Source organism: Tachyglossus aculeatus, chromosome 17 (genome assembly GCF_015852505.1).
Source record: "Tachyglossus aculeatus isolate mTacAcu1 chromosome 17, mTacAcu1.pri, whole genome shotgun sequence".
In the NCBI taxonomy this organism is placed as follows: domain Eukaryota; kingdom Metazoa; phylum Chordata; class Mammalia; order Monotremata; family Tachyglossidae; genus Tachyglossus; species Tachyglossus aculeatus.
This window is the reverse complement of record NC_052082.1, coordinates 40,453,979-40,474,197: the sequence shown is the minus strand read 5'-3', so window position 1 is coordinate 40,474,197 and position 20,219 is coordinate 40,453,979. Positions and strand designations below refer to the sequence as shown.

General features: G+C 42.6%; 1 protein-coding gene, 1 non-coding gene and 1 pseudogene across 2 annotated transcripts in view; all 3 read right to left on the bottom strand.

The window, feature by feature from the left end:
- The window catches only part of LOC119939259 (natural killer cells antigen CD94-like), a 72,968-nt gene that overhangs the window by 50,138 nt on the left and 2,611 nt on the right, over positions 1-20,219 (bottom strand). The gene's annotated exons all lie outside the window — the stretch shown is intronic.
- On the bottom strand, positions 2,615-10,660 carry LOC119939260 (annotated as a pseudogene).
- Positions 7,110-7,247, bottom strand: LOC119939849. The gene has a single exon (XR_005454811.1). It is a non-coding gene; the product is annotated as a small nucleolar RNA SNORA7 (small nucleolar RNA).

Below are 20,219 nucleotides of genomic sequence, written 5' to 3'. Positions count from 1 at the left end.
GCTTAGTCAGGAAAGGCCTCTTAGAGGTCTTTATGTTCTTGCATTCATAAGGGGGCAGTCACTGTGGGGCTGTGAGGGCCCAGGACCATGGTAGTCACTCTCCATGAAGTGGGTGGCAATTCCACATTGTGCATCTACCAAATCTGGCCTCACTCATGGGACCTGTGTAAAACAATGAGCCATGGGCCATGTATCATATTAGATAAGTTCTTATTATGTGTCAAGCACTGTATTAAGCAATGGAGTAGATTCAAGATGATCAGGTCAAAAGAGTCACTGCCCCATGTGGGGAGAAAAGCTTTTTAATCCTTATTTTGTAGATGAGGAAACTGAATCACGCTGCTTTTCCAATTTTAATTTTAATCAATAAAAAAAATCCTATTTATTGGGCACTTATCTTGTGCCGGACACCGTACTAAGCTCTTGAGAGAGTACAGTATAGCAGTATAACAGAAGCACTTCCTGCCCACCAAAGCTTGTAAACAGCAAAGAGTTGAATAATGCACTAATCGGAAATTCCTTTCTTTACACATTATTTTAAATTTGGTCTATGATAGAGGGAATGCTAATGGAATAATGAACATCCTAAAGATATAAAGACATTGGTGCTTCTGCCTCTCGTTCTCCTTAGTCTGCTTTCTTCAATCCATCCAACTGTTGTGCTGATGCTTTCTGGGCTTTCCATCAAAAAAGACCAAAAAAATACACCTAGAAATAGTGTCTGAAGACTGAACCAATGAGGAGTCTGTGAATATTCACCAAGTCTCTGTGCCGAGGATGCTCCGGGAGGCAATGTGGGCTTGGGCCCCGGAGAAAGGAATTACTCAAAGTTGCGCTCACAGATATACCGTCTGGCCAGTGCACAATATTCCTTATGTATTAATCTTTGCTTTCCATATAATGCACAATCTCCACCCTTTTCTCCATAGGTGAGGGAGAAACTATAGGAAAAAAAGGTACAGAAACTTCAGTTACATGCATCTGCAAACAGAAATAATGCTTTTTGTGAAGAGTTAAATCACTTGGAAATCAAGCTCCAGATTTCCCCTGTTGACAGGGCATCCTTGATGCTCAACTCTTCCCATGATGTCCTTATCTACTCTGCATGGTGCCTAACTCATTACACCAATTCTGCTTAACCAGCCAGAGTCCAAATTCCATAGCAAAGTATACACAGACGTGTATAAACGATAGACCACAAGAAGCAGGAATCTGGTGGTTATCAATGGAAATCCACAAGTTTCTGAAAGGGGCATTTCTCGGGGAGACATTCCACAGGAAAAAAAAAAAAGAAAATTGCTCAAAGATTATGAATTGAGAAGTCAGAAGACCTGGGTTCTAATCCCAGCTCTGCCACTTTCCTGCAGCATAACCCTGGGAAAGTCACTGAAACTTCTCCGTGTCTCAGTTTCCCCAACTGAGAAATGGGGATTCAATCCCTGTTCTCCCTCTTCTCTAGACAATGAGCTCCTTGTGGCGTATGAGAAGCAGCATGGCTCAGTGGACAGAGCACAGTCTTGGGAGTCAGGAGGTCATGGGTTCTAATGCCGGTCTGGCACCCGTCGGCTGTGTGACCTTGGGCAAGTCACTTCACTTCTCTGTGCCTCAGTTACCTCATCTGTAAAATAGGGTTGGGACTGTGAGCCCAATGTGGGACGGGGACTGTGTACAACCTGATTTGCTTGTTTCCATCCCACTGTGCCTGACACGTAGTAACTGCTTAACAAATACCATAATTATTATTATATGGATTATATCTGACCCCACAGCTTCTATCTACTGCAATGCTTAGCATAATACCTGGCACACTGTAAACACTTAATGAACACCATAAGTATCAATTTTTCACGACAGAAAAGTTTGTGACTTCCTGTTCAATTTTTGTTGTGAAACACTCTTTAGTTTAACTCTGAAAAATGAGGCACATGGAAGAGGTACATCTGCGGTAGATACAAGATAATCAGGTTGAACACAGTCCCCATCCCATGTAGGGATCACAGTCATAATCTCCAATTTACAGATGAGGTAACTAAGGCACAGGGAAGTGAAGTGACTTGCCCAAGTTCACGCAACAGATGAGTTGTGGAGCCACAATTAGAACCCCTTTCCCCTTCTGGACTGTGGGCCCGTTGTTGGGTAGGGATCGTCTCTACATGTTGCCGACTTGTACTTCCCAAGAGCTTAGTACAGTGCTCTGCACACAGTAAGTGCTCAATAAATATGATTGAATGAATGAATCTAAGTGGGAGAAATATCAGGGGATTTTCAGAGTAAATGTTCTAGTTTCAGGATCTATAATTCTATTTGTTTTGATGGTATTGATGCCTGTCTACTTGTGTTGTTTTGTTGTCTGTCTCCCGCTTCTAGACTGTGAGTCCACTGTTGGGTAAGGATTGTCTCCTTCTGTTGCCGAATCGTACTTTCCATGCATTTAATCCAGTGCTCTGCACCCAGTAAGCGCTCAATAAATACGATTGAATGAATGAAAGATGATGCTACATCATCTTTAAACCAGTGGTTCAGTGGCGTAGGAGATGTCAGAGAGAATATACAGGTATTTCCAGTGTGGGGAATGCACAGAGGAATTCAGTTTTACTTGGTTATGAATTGAGCCTTGTACAACTGTTGTTCAGACCCTGCACTGCAGAGCTAATGGTGAGGAGTTTGATTGCTGGAACCTGAAAGAGTGAATGACAGGGACTCAGGGAACAGAGGAGAATCCCCGTAGAATTGTACGGGATCAAAGCCATTGTCCCCTTTGGTACTGGAGATAGGCCTGGCTATCCAGGGAATTAATAACTTTTCTGGCTGTCCAATCATCCCCCTATCCCCGGACTCAGACCCCAAAGTTCCTCCTTTCTCTCAGAGTCCAAGAGTTTAGGCAGCTCCATAGGGCAGGTCAAGGATAAGCCCCAGGGGAACAGGGTGGAGCTACTGAGGGGAGACTTACAGTTTTTTGGAGTAAATCCTTCCATCTTCCCATATCCAAAAACTACCACGTCCACCACTGGACAGTCCAATTCATCCAGGAAGTGTGAATAATTTTAAAAACTCCTGTAGGAAATCAGAAATACACGGGGAAATTTAATTCTCCACCATGGCCAGGCACAAGCTAATCAATCCACTTTCATCATTGCCCCACTCGGTGACACCCAATTCTGGACATTCTCCCTATTTTAACCCTAACAGCTTCCCTCCAGATGTCAACCAGGCCCGGGACGTGAATGATTAATTAATCAGGCAATCAGTGGTATTTATTGAGGGCTTACTGTGTTCATATATGCAGAGCTTTAAACTAAGTGCTTGGTAGAGTACACTACAACAGATTTGGTAAACATGTGTGCTGCCCGCAGTAAGTTTACCATCTATTGGGGGTGACCGACGTTATTATAAACTAGTAATTTATGGCTACGTACCAACTCTTCTCTGCTGTTTATGTTCAGTAGACTGGAGTTCTGGGAGTTGCAGGCCTGCTGACTCTGCTTCCAAGGTTTTTTTTCATCAGAATGGAGGTAACAGCTTGTTCTGAACTGAATCCAGTTCCTTGGGCATGGGAAGCTGCAACAATCTAAAATGAGAAATTCTATCACTTACCGAGGAAGGAAGCATATCATCATAATACTGTTCTTAAGGTCCACCTCAGCCCAATCCTTCCTCATCCCGGGAAGATACGAGCATCACCATCCCCTGAAAATCCGACAGAGAAATGGATTATAGGATAGTTGGGGATGGGGCAATAAGAAACGTTTTACCGGCTTCTACTGACTTTACCCACTCTGTCTCCGTGCCACTAAGGAGGAAGGTATGAGGAATGAGTTGAATGGTTATATGGTAAGATCGGGAATGAATCTGAGGAATGGGCTGGAATTGAAAGATCCTGGATTCTGGGCTGTCACCACAGCTCTTTGCCCTGTGTGCCTTAACCCAGGAATGGATTCTAAGTTTGGGCTCCTCCAGGATAAATATTAGGGTTGCTGAAAGGACCTACCTCTATTGGGGTCTTTCGAGGGTAATGAAGAAGTGTTTTGTGCCCCATGATTGGACAGTGCTGTGGAAATTATCATTTGAATGGCTATAACTTTACTGTGGTTAACATGATAAAGAATTAAGAATTGTTTTAAGCAACAAGTTATTAATAATGATGAACATTAAGGTGGCTGAAATTCAGGACTTACCTGTATTGGGTGTGACTGTGGACAACGAAGAAGAGTTTTGAGCTCCATGATTGGATGGTTCTTTGGAAATGATTATTAAAATGTTATTAACTTTGAAGTGGTTAAATACGGTAAACAATTTTAAAAAGTGAAAATAATAGTAATAATAGCACTGATAATTATAATATTATTTATTAAGCACTTACTATTCCCCAACCTGGGTTAGATACCATGTAATCAGGTTGAACTCAGTCCCTGTCCCTCATGGAGCCCACATCTAATGTGGAGAGATGATTTTATGAGAAAGAAATTATGGCATCTGTTCCTTATCCAAATGTTAAAATACAGTGAATGAAATCAGGGCAGTTTACTGATTCAGGTGTTGGGTACGCACTCTTCTGGAGAGATTTACCCTTTGTTATAATAGTGATTGTGGTATTATTAATAATATTGATTATAATTATTATGGTATTTGTGAAGCGCTTACTCCGTGCCGAGCACCGATTACAAGGTAATCAGGTTGTCCCATGTGTGGCTCACAGTCTTCATCCCCATTTTACAGATGAGATACCGGAGGCACAGGGAAGTGAAGTGACTTGCAGAAGGTCACACAGCTGACAAGTGGCGGAGCCGGGATTAGAACCCCTGACATCTGATTCCCAAGCCTGTTAAGCACTTAAGAACCTAAGCCCATTAGTAAGCGCTTAATATTATGTTAAGTGCTTACTATGTGCCAGGCACTGTTCTAAGTGCTGGGGTAGATACAAGGTAATCAGGCTGGACACAGCACCTGTCCCACATAGGGCTCACAGTCTTAATTCCCATTTTACAGATGAGGAAATTGAGGCCCAGAGAACTAAAGTGAGTTGCCCAAGGCCACACAGCAGACAAGGGGTGCAGCCAGAATAAGAACCCAGATCCTTTTGACTCCAGGTCCATGCTGTACGCACTAGACCACGCTGATTCTCTTTTTAAATGGCGCTCCTTGGATTTCGGCATTACAAGCAGAAAATCTGATTCTCTATTTCTCATACCCCTCTTTTCTTTCTTACCTCCTAATTGGAAAGGAACTTCTACTCTCAATATTTCCAGAAACGGGAGAGATACTGACACTCCTATTCATTGGACACAGACAAACATGATTATCTATGTTTGCCATCTCAATAATACATCATTATCTCCATTTACCATCTCAATAATTATTGTTATAATTAAAATAGTATTCATATGCTAATACATACAAAGGTGCATATATAATATATACATATAAATCTATATAAATATAGACATATAAATATATGCGTGCACATATATATATAGGTGCCTATATACATGTGTGTCTGCGCATGTGCATATATACATATATTTATACATATATATGCACACGCAAACACATTTATATATATGCATAGATGCACATAATTTTAATTAGAAAATAAAACTGATGATTATAAAGGGACTGTATTGGCACCGACCATCTCATACGTATTCCAGAGCTTACTTTAGTGCATGGCACATAGTAAATGCTTAACAAATACCATCACTATCATTATCATCATCATCAAGAGCATTTGAAATTTCTCTGACCAAACTGCACCAGGCTGACATCCAGCGCAACGAACTAATGTTACCTACCTCTTTCAGCTGCTCATTTGGAACATATTTCTGTTAATCCTTATTTGGAAAGTTTAAAAGAAACATGGAGGATTATCAGTGTGGTTAGCATGGCAATAATAGTTAAAATTATGTCACCAGTTAATGAGAGTCACTGCCACCACAGATCCGAGTTACATTTAAATTGCAGGTGGAAATTATTAGAGTGAGCACAGAGGATGAATTTGGAAACTTCTTCTCTGAAACTCTCTACAGATAGAACAGATCCTCCTTCTTGCTCTTCTTAGAGTTCTTGAGGGTGGGGATTTAATCTTCTTCTTGTGGTATACTCTCCCACTTGATTGGAAACAACATCAATGGGAAACTACAGTTACCATGACAGCATGCTTACCCACAGGTTTAATTGGAAATGGCATCTAGGGATTGATCAGAAAGCATCAATCAATCAATCATCTGTACTTCTTCAGTGCTTACTGTGTGGAGAGCACTGTAGTTAACACTTGGGAGAAGCAAATGATATAACAGATTTGGTAGATAAATTCCCTGCCCGCAAAAAGCATACAGTCTAGAGGAGATGCCTGTTCAATTGCTTCATCTTGAAGACTTCATCAATAGGACAGGTCTCCTTCTCTAAGTAGTGTAACTGGGACTCTGCTCCGAGATTAGATACCTACTCCAGTCCCTTCCCTTCTTGGGACTGCACGATCAGACCTTTGGAATGGGGCTTTACCTCTTTCAGGCCACTTAGGTAAAACTACTTTCATTAGTGGAAGATTGACTAACGACACTCTAATGAGCTGAAAGGGTAAATGCACCATTTTTCACCCATGAAAGAGGTCAATTACCCCTAAAGCATTGGAGAATCAGTGGATTCAAGGTAAAGAACTTCCAAATCTGATTGTTACTTAACAAATTATTTCATTCTCCAAATACTCACTCTGGAAAACCCATAAAGCCATAGTCACCAGGGTGGCCACCAGCCCAAGGCACAGGATCCCTAAAGTCCCAGCGATGAGCCTCCATGGACGGGGCAGGGAATCTGACAGAGAGGGACAAGCAGACAATCAGCAGGACGATGGGTAGAGGAATCAACCAAAATGAGAAGTGGAAGTCTTGTCTTGCCTTATGGTGGTGAATCGTCTCTGACCCATAGCGATGTCACAGACACATCGCTCCCAGAATGCCCCACCCCCATCTGCAATCGTTCTGGTAGTGGATCCAGAGAGTTTTCTTGGGAAAAATACGGAAGCAGTTTACCATTGCCTCCTTCCGCGCAGTAAACCCGAGTCTCCACCCTTGACTCCCTCTCAGGCCATTGCTGCCCAGCACTGCTGAGCTTTGACATGTAGCAGATTGCCTTCCACTTGCTAACCACTGCCCAAGCTAGGAATGGATTGGATATGCCTCTGCTTGACTCTCCCTCCCGTAGTCAAGACTGGCAGAATACTGGGAACTCTCCAGGTGCAACCCTGAGCGGGAAGAGTGGAAGTAACAATCCCAATTCCCCAAAGTCAAGATTGAGAAACTTGTTTCAGAACAGGGCAATGAATTTTGCCCCAGTGAAAGTCATGGGGGAAGACAACAATTCCACGGGTTTCCAGAAGTAAGCACTTCAAGAATCTAGTCTGTCGTTAATAGAACCGATTACTTCTCTACTCTGTCACCTCAAGATTCTTCCTTACTCATCACTGATTCCTTCCTATCAGAGTGGTGAATGATTTTCAAATCTACGTCTCCTGCCCTGACCTCTCCCTCTCACATTTTCACATTTTCTCCGGCCAGCAGGACATCTATCTCTACATGGATGTCCTGCTCTCACATCCAACTAACATGTCTGAAACAGAACTCCTTATCTTCCCATCCAGACACTGTCCTTCCATTGACTTTCCTATAACTGTAAATAGCACCACAAAACTTCCTAATCTCACTAACCCTTAAGCTCGTCATTATCCTTGACTGCGGTCTCTTATTCCACCCACATATTTAATCCATAAGTAAATATATCTGTTCCACCTTCACAGCATTGTTGAAGTCCTCCCTGTCCTCTCCATCCAAACTGCCACCATGTATTCCAAGCACTTTTCCTACCCTGCCTTGCTTATGGTAACAGCCTTGGATTTGTCACTTCACTGTTCTGTAGTTCTCTTGTGCCTCAGACAGTATACTGCATGAAATCGACTCTCCAAAAATGCTACTATTACTACTACCACTTCTACTTGCCGCTACTTTTACTACTATTCATGAACACAGAGTAGAAATGTGCAAGAGATTGTGTCTCAAAGGTGCTCGCACTCATGTATGCAATCTCATAGTCGGCAGCAGTATCTTCAAAGTAAAATACAGCTGCCACCACATCTCCAGGACACAGTTCTGTGTAGAACACTGACTGTTTCTAGGACTTTGGATAATGCCCAAAGTCAACTGAAGCACATTTTAACTCCTGTATCCGAGTCTCTTGGTGTATCCTCCATCATGCTTGTAGAATTAACTCACATATATACAGTTAAGGAGAGAAAGGGAGAGAGAGACGGCTTCCAAAAGAGTGGGATCGATTAAGTGGAAGTCAAAAAACAAAGTGAGAAATAGAGGTACAAATGTACAGGGGAATTTCAAAACATAACATATACCTGGCTTTGCTCTTTTTCCATCACTTCCTGTCTTGCTCTCCGTCAGTCTTTTGCCACATGTTTTCCCTTTTTCCTAGCATCCCTAATCTTAAGAAAAACACCAGATGGATTCCCAACAGCCCCACACTTGTTGGAAGCCGCTCCCCAAAATCATCACTTTGGGTAATTCCTCCCATCAGTCTACCACCCAAACTCAGGCAATGTCAGAAGAATTCATTTCTTCAATTCCAGGCTTTACTACAGTTCTTCCCCAACACCCCATAATCTGTCAAGCGACAGATCATTTAACCTCCTTCATGTCACACTGCTTCCCTAATCCAGACATTCATTCTGTAAACAGTAGAAGGTATGGATGGATGACACTCCTTCCAGCGATGTGTGATGGTCGATTATGCACTCTACCCTGAACCACCAGTTTAAGATCAAAAGTATCAATTATGCACTCTACCCTGAACCACCAGTTTAAGACCGAAAGTATCAAAGGAATGAGGAAGCGGTCATCGGTATTTTTTGACCTCTAGAGGACAGAGGTATTAACTTCTTCTTTCAGAGGTTTTGTTGTCAGTCCTCGTTACTCCTCAGCCAGTGGTGAAATGATCAACGGCCCCCAGATTATTAATGGTTCTTCCCCAGCACTCACATTTTTCTTGCAGTAGCTGGATGGACACGAGTAGCACCATGAAGAGCAGCCCCAGAGTCACTGCGAGGATCCGCCAGGGGGAAAAGGGAGAGTCTAAAAGGGAGAGAAACAAAGAATAATCCAGGCTGGCTGAAGTACCGACACAGCGTAGCGGCCCGGTGGAGAGTGTGGACACATGGAACTTTCCATCTCTTTCGGAGAGGCAAAATGGTCTGGGGGAAAGAACTGCCCTTACATAGCTGCCCTCTTCATCTCCAGCTCTCCTTCCTCACAAGTTCACCACCTCACTGTGCTCTGCATTCTCTACGTGCTCTGCATCCTGATGCCCTTCACCCTGTTTGGATCTTCTCGAATCTGTCACAGCAAACTCGGCACAACCTCAAAACCCCTGGGAAATTCCCCATGCTTTGGAATTAAAAGGCCCTAAAATTCCACAATCCCATTCCACATCACCCCAGCATCCATTTCACCACTGCTCATGCAGCCATCCTTAGCATTTACTGGTCAATCTACATACTATACATACTCGTTCACTTAATCACTGCCTTTACCTTCCTTTCTCATGGCTCTTGTTAAGCCCTTACAATGTTCCAGGCACTAAGCCTCCTTACATTTTATATCCCAGTTTTATTTTTATCATTTGTCTTTGATTTGCTGTCAATCATTTGCATCTGCATGATGCAAATGAGAGTCCTTTAGACACTCAGCTTCATGAGGTTGGGAACTGTGTAATGAACCTCTTCTGTCCTTACTCTACCACAAATTGCAGTGCTCAGCTTCCAATAAGTGCACAATAAATAATGCTGATCGATTCATTGATTGAATAATGATAATCATTTTATAACTGGATTGGTTGAGGATTAACATTTCTATTAAACTGAGAGGATGGAGCAACTATACGGAAGTTAGGACCTTCTGGGATATTTCCTTCCTACGAAAACTCGGTTGGAATGAATCGAGATTCTCTCTCGGCTTTGCCGAGATGGCACGCCAGCTCCACCGGAGTCGTTCCTCGGGTCCCGGTTACAGGACAATCCGGGGAATCTGAGCCATCATCCTCTGAGATTGCCCCTGGATCCTCCCCTTCCTCCTCCAGGACCTGCCCTAGGCTATTATTTGAACTTATTTCAAATTCTGGGAAGGTAACATTGAGGCCCAAATCCACAGCCTGTTCTCCTTAACGCTTTTCCATGCCACAGAAAGTCATGATCTGTCTTGCACTGTGCTATTCCTCAGATCTGAAGAAAATAATGATAGCCTGCTGAAAACTGTTTCTCTTAATCTTAAATTGCAAAAAACTTAAATATGCACTGGTAGACTTAAATACATTTTAAACCCTCTTCACAAAGAACACTTTCTCAGCCTAATATCCCTTGAACTGCAATTAGAAGATGGACTGTGACCATTTCCCAAATCCTACTGCTCTAAGCCAACAGCGTACTCCTTTGAAACAATTCTCCCCAAGTCCTCCCCTTGCTTACGAGGTCCTGGGGTTCTAATCGCATTGCTGTATTCTCTGCCAAGAACAAAAGCAGACACACTTCTACACTCATGAGGAGAACAGCGAGACCTTTATCCCTGTTACCTGTTCCGACGCCCGAATGTCCGCTCGGAGGGCTTGTCATACTGGAGATGGTTTTGAAAGGGCCTGGTCAAACCAGAGACAGAGAGACAAACTGCTAGTTCTCTTAGACATTGACCGAATGAGTCCAGGGAAGAGAAATCATTTACTAGTCAGTGCTCTTTGTTGAAACCACACAGGAAAGTCCCATGATGCTGGGCGATTCTCTAGCCCTGCAGGGAGTGAGAGGCCAGGCTGACAAGGGCATAACTGTAACAGTGTCAGGTTTCCTTCTCTAGTCCAGATAAGGTTCAAATATATTTCTCCTAAGGAATGAGTTCTCCACTGGGATTTAAACCTTGGCATAGCTTTTTGCGGATGGGAGAGGAATACCCCCAGAGCCTCTTTGCAAACAGTCAATCAATCAATCAATCGTATTCATTGAGCGCTTACTGTGTGCAGAGCACTGTACTAAGTGCTTGGGAAGTACAAGTTGGCAACATATACAGACAGTCCCTACCCAACAGTGGGCTCACAGTCTAGAAGGGGGAGACAGAGAACAAAACCAAACATATTAACAAAATAAAATAAATAGACTAGATATGTACAAGTAAAATAAATAAATGAATAAATAAATAAATAGAGTAATAAATATGTACAAACATATATACATATATACAGGTGCTGTGAGGAAGGGAAGGAGGTAAGATGGGGGAGATGGAGGGAGGAGGATGGGGGGAGGAAGGAGGGGGCTCAGTCTGGGAAGGCCTCCTGGAGGAGGTGAGCTCTCAGTAGGGCCTTGAAGGGAGGAAGAGAGCTAGCTTGGCGGATGTGGGGAGGGAGGGCATTCCAGGCCAGGGGGATGACGCGGGCCGGGGGTCGATGGCGGGACAGGCAAGAATGAGGCACAGTGAGGAGATTAGCAGCAGAGGAGCGGAGGGTGCGGGCTGGGCTGGAGAAGGAGAGAAGGGAGGTGAGGTAGGAGGGGGTGAGGTGATGGACAGCCTTGAAGCCGAGGGTGAGGAGTTTCTGCCTGATGCGTAGGTTGATTGGTAGCCACTGGAGATTTTTGAGGAGGGGAGCAACATGCCCAGAGCATTTCTGGAAAAGACAGTCGTGTTCCCACTCACTCAGCTGGTTCAGCCTGAAGCTGGCAGCCTCAAACTTTCTCTAAGGCAGATCGGGGGTGGGGGTGGGGGTGGGGGCAGTTTCTTAGTGAGTCCAAAGGTCCACTTTGGCAGATTTGCTGATGATCCATTTGCTGGACGGTAATGTTGGGTTACCAGAGAAGCAGTGTCCCTTAGTGGATAGACCCTGGAAGTCAGAAAGAATTGGGTTCTAATTCCGGCTCTTCCACACGGCTGCTGGGTGACCTTGGGCAAGTCAAATAACTTCTCTGGGCCTCGGGCACCTCACCTGGATATTTGGGATTAAGACTGTGAACTTCACGTAGGACAGGGACTGCATTCAACCTGATGAACTTGTATCTACCCCAGTGCTTAGAACAGCGCTCAGCATGTAGTAAGCACTTAACAAGTACCATAATGATTGTTATTATTACTGAAAATTGTCATCTATTGCAGTTTCACTGTTTAATTATATGGAATTCACCGTCAGCCCAGATGCCAGGAATACTGGTCATTATAACTGTGGTATCCGTTTAGCACTTACTATGTGATGAGCACTGTACTAAATGCTGAGGTAAATAGAAGATATTGAGTTCAGACCTGACCGCTGTCCCATATGGAGTTCACAGTTACAGTAGGAGAGAGAACAGGAATAGTACCCCTGTTTTCAGAGAAGGAAACTGAGGCACAGAGTAGTCAGTCAATTGTATTTATTGAACATTCGGAGAGTACATTATAACGATATAACAGACAAATTCCCTGCCCACAAGGAGTTTAATTATATGGAATTCACCATCAGCCCAGATGCCAGGAATACTGGTCATTGAGAAGCACTGCGGCTTAGTGGAAAGAGCCTAGGCTTTGGAGTCAGAGGCCATGGGTTCAAATCCTGGCTCCGCCAATTGTCAGCTGTGTGACTTTGGGCAAGTCACTTCACTTCTCTGGGCCGCAGTTACCTCATCTGTAAAATGGGGATGAAGACTGTGAGCCCCCCGTGGGACAACCTGATCACTTTGTAACCTCCCCAGTGCATAGAACTGTGCTTCGCACATAGTAAGCGCTTAATAAATGCCATTCTTATTATTATAACCATGGTATTTGTTTAGCACTTACTATGTGATGAGTGCTGTACTAAACGCTGAGGTAAATAGAAGATATTAAGTTCAGACCAAGTCACTGTCCCATATGGAGTTCAGTTCCAGTAGGAGGGAGAACAGGAGTAGTACCTCTGTTTTATAGAGAAGGAAACTGAGGCACAGAGAACTTGTCTTTCAGTCAGTCAATTGAATTTATTGAACGTTAAGAAGAGTACCATATAACAATAAAACAGACAAATTCCCTGCCCACAAGGAATTTACAATCTAGAGGGGGAGACAGACATTAATATAAATAAAGAAATTGGGGATATTCATTTATTCATTCAATCGTATTTATTATTTGGACAGAAAGAGATTTCAAGCATTTTCATGTCAACTAAGAGCAACAGAAGTTCAATGTTTTTTACTGATTTGTGCCAGTGGAGGCTTCAGCAACAAAGGCAGGGGGAAACCTTTTAGAGGACTGTTTTGGACACAAAAATAGAATTGTGGCCTTCAGGAAAGAGGACAGGTCTGGGAATAAAAGGAATCTGGGGCCTGGATTCCAATTCCAACTTTACCACTTGGTCTGTTGTGTAACCTTGGGCAAATCACTTCTCTGTGCCTCAGTTTTTTTATCTGTAAAATGGGAATTCAATCGCTATTCTCTCTCCTACTTAGACAGTGAGCCCCACTAGGACAGGGACTGTGTCTGACCTGATTACCATGTATCTCCCCCAGTGCATAGTACAGTGTTTGGCACATAACAAGCACTTAGCAATTCAACACAACAAATATCACAGTCACCGGGTGTGGATTTGTCAATCAGGACCCAGGTCAAAATGGGCCCTTTCTCTCTTTAGATGTTACAATCAAATATACTCAGATTTAGTTACAAAGTCAAATGGGTGCAGATTTTAACCACACTTACGTTCTAAGTACACTTTCTCAATCAATCAATCAATCGTATTTATTGAGCGCTTACTATGTGCAGAGCACTGTACTAAGTGCTTGGGAAGTACAAATTGGCAACACATAGAGACAGTCCCTACCCAACAGTGGGCTCACAGTCTAAAAGACTCCTCCAGGCACCCCCAGGTTACTTTTTCTTGAAGGGTTTTGGTCTTTGAAAATCTTTTTTTTTTTTAATTCACAGATAACCATTTATCAACATTTGTCAAAGAGGAAAAATAAGGTCCTTACATTCATTCAGTGTGGGGCTATGAGGGCCAAGGACCATGGCAGTCACTCTCCATGAAGGGAGTGGCAATTCCATACCGTGCATCTCCCGAATCTGGCCTCGCTCATGTGTAAAGCAATAAGCCATGGCCATGTTCATATTGGTTAAGTTCTTATTATGTGCCAAGCCCTGTATTAAGCAATGGAGTAGATTCAAGATGATCAGGTCAAAAGAGTCACTGCCCCATGTGGAGAGAAAAGCTTTTTAATCCTTGTTTTGTAGATGAGGAAACTGAATCACGCTGCTTCTCTAATTTTAATGTTAATCGATCAATAAATCGATCCTATTTTTTGAGCACTTGTGTGCAGAACACCCTGCTAAACTCTTGAGAGAGTACAGTGTAACAATATAACAGAGGCACTTCCTGCCCACCAAAACTTGTAAACAGCAAAGAGTTGAATAATCCACCAATGGGAAATTCATTTCTTTACAAGTTATTTTAAATTCGGACTATGATAGAGGGAATGCTAATGGAATGATGAACATCCAAAAGAGATAAAGACATTGGTGCTTCTGCCTCTCTATCTCCTTAGTCTGCTTTCTTCAATCCATCCAGCTGTTGTGCTGATGCTTTCTGGGATTTCCGTCAAAAAAGACCCAAAAAAATACACCTAGAAGTAGTGTCTGAAGACTGAACCAATGAGGAGTCTGTGAATATTTCACCAAGTCTCTGTGCCGAGGATGCTCCGGGAGGCGATGGTTGCTTGGGCCCCAGAGAAAGGGATTACTCAAAGTTGTGCTCACAGATATACCGTTTGGCCAGTGCACAATATTCCTTATGTATTAATTTTTGCTTTCCGTATAATGCACAATCTCCACCCTTTTCTCCATAGGTGAGGGAGAAACTATAGGAAAAAAAGGTACAGAAACTTCAGTTACATGCATCTGCAAACAGAAATAATGCTTTTTGTGAAGAGTTAAATCACTTGGAAATCAAGCTCCAGATTTTCCCTGTTGACAGGGCATCTTTGATGCCTAACTCATCCCATGATATCCTTATCCACTCTGCATGGTGCCTAACTCATTACACCATAAGAATTAATTTTTCACAACAGAAAAGATTGTGACTTCCTGTTCAATTCTTTATGTGGAACTCTAGTTTATCTCTGAAAAATGAGGCACATGGAAGAGGTACATCTAAGTCAGAGAAATATTGGGGGATTGTCAGAGTAAATGTTCTAGTTTCAAGATCTATAATTCTATTTATTTTGATGGAATTGATGCCTGTCTACTTGTTTAGGTTTGTTGTCTGTCTCCCCCTTCTAGACTGTGAGCCCATTGGTGGGTAGGGATTGTCTCTATCTGTTGCCTATTCATAGTTTAAAAGTGCTTAGTACAGTGCTCTGCACACAGTAAGTGCTCAATAAATATGCTTGAATGAAAAATAATAATGATAATGGCATTTATTAAGTGCTTACTATGTGCAAAGCACTGTTCTAAGTGCTGGGGAGGTTGCAAGGTGATCATGTTGTCCCACGGGGGGCTCACAGTCTTAATCCTCATTTTACAGATGAGGGAACTGAGGCACAGAGAAGTGAAGTGACTTGCCCAAAGTCACACAGCTGACAAGTGGCGGAGCCAGGATTTGAACCCCTGACCTCTGACTCCAAAGCCCGGGCTCTTTCCACTGAGCCACGAAGATGATCCTACATCTTATTTAAACCAGTGGTTCAGTGGAGTAGGAGATGTCAGAGAGAATATACAGATATTCAGTGTGGGGAATGCGCAGAGGAATTCAGTTTTACTTGGTTATGAATTGAGCCTTGTACAGTTGTTGTTCAGACCCTGCACTGCAGAGCTAATGGTGAGGAGTTTGATTGCTGGAACCTGAAAGAGTGAATGACAGGGACTCAGGGAACAGAGGAAAATCCCCATAGAATTGTACAGGATCAAAGCCATTGTCCCCTTTGGTACTGGAGATAGGCCTGGCTATCCAGGGAATTAATAACTTTTCTGGCTGTCCAATCATCCCCCTATCCCCGGACTCAGACCCCAAAGTTCCTCCTTTCTCTCAGAGTCCAAGAGTTTAGGCAGCTCCATAGGGCAGGTCGAGGATAAGCCTCAGGGGAACAGGGTGGAGCTACTGAGGAGAGACTTACAGTTTTTTGGAGTAAATCCTTCCATCTTCCCATATCCAAAAACTACCACGTCCACCACTGGACAGTCCAATCCATCCAGGAAGTGTGAATAATTTTAAAAACTCCTGTAGGAAATCAGAAATACATGGGGAAATTTAATTCTCCACCATGGCCAGGCACAAGCTAATCAATCCACTTTCATCATTGCCCCACTCGGTGACACCCAATTCTGGACATTCTCCCTATTTTAACCCTAACAGCTTCCCTCCAGATGTCAACCAGGCCCGGGATGTGAATGATTAATTAATCAGGCAATCAGTGGTATTTATTGAGGGCTTACTGTGTTCATATATGCAGAGCTTTAAACTAAGTGCTTGGTAGAGTACACTACAACAGATTTGGTAAACATGTGTGCTGCCCGCAGTAAGTTTACCATCTATTGGGGGTGACCGACGTTATTATAAACTAGTAATTTATGGCTACGTACCAACTCTTCTCTGCTGTTTATGTTCAGTAGACTGGAGTTCTGGGAGTTGCAGGCCTGCTGACTCTTCTTCCAAGGTTTTTTTTCATCAGAATAGAGGTAACAGCTTGTTCTGAACTGAATCCAGTTCCTTGGGCATGGGAAGCTGCAACAATCTAAAATGAGAAATTCTATCACTTACCGAGGAGGGAAGCAAATCATCATAAAACTGTTCTTAGAGTCAACCTCAGCCCAATCCTCCCTCATCCCGGGAAGATACGAGCGTCACCATCCTCTGAAAATCTGGCAGAGAAATGGATTATAGGATAGTTGGGGATGGGGCAATAAGAAATGTTTTACCGGCTTCTATTGATTTTACCCAATCTGTCTCCGTGCCACTAAGGAGGAAGGTATGAGGAATGAGTTGAATGGTTATATGGTAAGATCGGGAATGAATCTGAGGAATGGGCTGGAATTGAAAGATCCTGGATTCTGGGCTGTCACCACAGCTCTTTGCCCAGTGTGCCTTAACCCAAGAATGGATTCTAAGTTTGGGCTCCTCCAGGATAAATATTAGGGTTGCTGAAAGGACCTACCTCTATTGGGGTCTTTCGAGGGTAATGAAGAAGTGTTTTGCGCCCCATGATTGGACAGTGCTGTGGAAATGATCATTTGAATGGTTATAACTTTACTGTGGTTAACATGATAAAGAATTAAGAATTGTTTTAAGCAACAAGTTATTAATAATGATGAACATTAAGGTGGCTGAAATTCAGGACTTACCTGTATCGGGTGTGAATGTGGACAATGAAGAAGAGTTTTGAGCTCCATGACTGGATGGTTCTTTGGAAATGATTATTAAAATGTTATTAACTTTGAAGTGGTTAAGTACGGTAAACAATTTTAAAAAGTGAAAATAATAGTAATAATAGCAAGGATAATAATAATATTATTTGTTAAGCACTTACTTTGTCCCAACCTGGGTTAAATACCATGTAATCAGGTTGAACTCAGTCCCTGTCCCTCATGGAGCCCACATCTAATGTGGAGAGATGATTTTATGAGAAAGAAATTATGGCATCTGTTCCTTGTCCAAACATTAAAATATAGTAAATGAAATCAGGGCAGTGTATAGATTCAGGTATTGGGTATGCACTCTTCTGGAGAGACTTCCCCTTTGTTATAATAATAATTTTAGTATTTAGTAATAATATTGATTATAATTATTATGGTATTTGTGAAGCACTTACTCTGTGTCGAGCACTGATTACAAGGTAATCAGGTTGTCCCACGTGGGGCTCATAGTCTTCATCCCCATTTTACAAATGAGTACCGGAGGCACAGAGAAGTGAAGTGACTTGCCCTAGGTCACACAGCTGACAAGTGGTGGAGCCGGGATTAGAACCCCTGACATCTGATTCCCAAGCCTGTTAAGCGCTTAAGAACTGAAGCCCATTAGTAAGTGCTTAATATTATGTTAAGCGCTTACTATGTGCCTGACACTGTTCTAAGTGCTGGGGTAGATACAAGGTAACCAGGCTGGACACAACCCCTGTCCCACATAGGGCTCACAGTCTTAATTCCCATTTTACAGATGAGGAAATCGAGGCCCAGAGAAGTTAAGTGAGTTGCCCAAGGTCACACAGCAGACAAGGGGTGGAACTGGAATAAGAACCCAGATCCTTCTGACTCCAGGTCCATGCTCTACCCACTAGACCATGCTGATTCTCTTTTTAAATGGCACTCCTTGGATCTCGACATTACAAGCAGAAAACCTGATTCTCTAATTCTCATACCCCTCTTTTCTTTCTTACCTCCTAATTGGGAAGGAACTTCTACTCTCAATATTTCCAGAAATGGGAAATATTGACACTCCTAATCATTGGACATACACGAACACATAAACAAACATCATCATCTAGGTTTACCATCTCAACAATACATCATTATCTACGTTTACCATCTCAATAATTACTGTTATAATTCATTCGTTCATTTAATCATATTTATTGAGCGCTTACTGTGTGCAGAGCACTGTCCTAAGTGCTTGGGAAGTACAAGTTGGTAACATATATCTATAGATTCGGTCCCTACTCAACAACGGACTCACAGTCTAGAAGACTTAATATAGCATGCACTTATATATACATACAGATATGCATATATAACATATGCATATAAATCTATATACATATAAATATATGTGTGTGCATATATATAATACAGTATATATATGTATATATTTATATATATTGACACATAACTTCGATTAGAAAATAAAGCTGATGATTGTAAAAGGACTGTGTCTGACCTGACCATCTCATATGTATTCCAGAGCTTTTTTTAGTGCATGGCACATAGTAGACACTTAACAAATACCATCATTATTGTCATCATCGAAAGCATTTGAAATTTCTCTGACCAAGCTGACATCCAGGGCAACTAACATATGTTACCTACCTCTTTCAGCTGCTCAAATGTAGAATATTTCTGTTAGTTCTAATTTGGAAAGATTCAAAGAAACCTGGAGGATTATTAGTGTGGTCAGCATTGCAACAATAGTTAAAATTATGTCACCAGTTAATGGGAGTCACTGCCACCACAGATCTGAGTTACATGGAAATGGAGATTATTAGAGTGAGCGCAGAGGATGAATGTGGAAACTTCTTCTCTGGAACTCTTTACAAATAGAACAGATTTTCCTTGGAGAAGCAGTGTGGCTCAGTGGAAAGAGCACAAGCTTTGGAGTCAGCGGTCATGGGTTCAAATCCCGGCTCTATCAATTGTCAGCTGTGTGACTTTAGACAAGTCACTTAACTTCTCTGGGCCACAGGTACCTCATCTGTAAAATGGGGATTAAGACTGTGAGCCCCTCATGGGACAACCCAATCATCTTGTAACCTCCCCGGCACTTAGAACAGTGCTTTGCACATAGTAAGCGCTTAATAAATGCCATTATTATTATTATTATAAGAGATTGCAAGGGTGGGGATCGTATTTTCCTCCCGTGGTATACTCTTCCACTTGATTGAAAACGGCATCGCTGGGTAGTGACAGTCACCCTAACAGCATACCTACCGACAGCTTTAATTGGAAATGACATCTTGGAATTGATCAGGCAGAATCAATCAAACAATCAATGGTACATATCAGTGCTTACTGTGTGGAGAGCACTGTAATAAGCACTTGGGAGAAGCGCTTGATATAACAGAGTTGGTAGACACTTCCCCTGCCCCTAGTCTAGAGGGGATGCCTGCACAGTCTTCTTCCCCGGAAGACTTCATAAATAGGACATGTCTCCTTGAACTAGTGTAACTGTGACTACTCAGAGATTGACCAACAGCTCCAGTCCCTTCCATACTGGGGACTAAACGATTAGGCCGCTGGAACAGCCTTTACTTCTTTCAGGTCACTTAAGTAAAACTGATTTCATTAGAGGAAGATCGACTAATATCGCTCTAATGAGCTGAAGGAATTAATACATCTTTTCTCAGATGTGAAAGAGGTCAATTACCCATAAAGACCAGAAAAATCAGTGGTTTCAAAGTAAAGAAAGTCCATGTCTTTGGGAAGCAGCGTGGCTCAGTGGAAAGAGCCCAGCTTGAGAGTCAGAGGTCGTGGGTTCTAATTCCGGCTCCT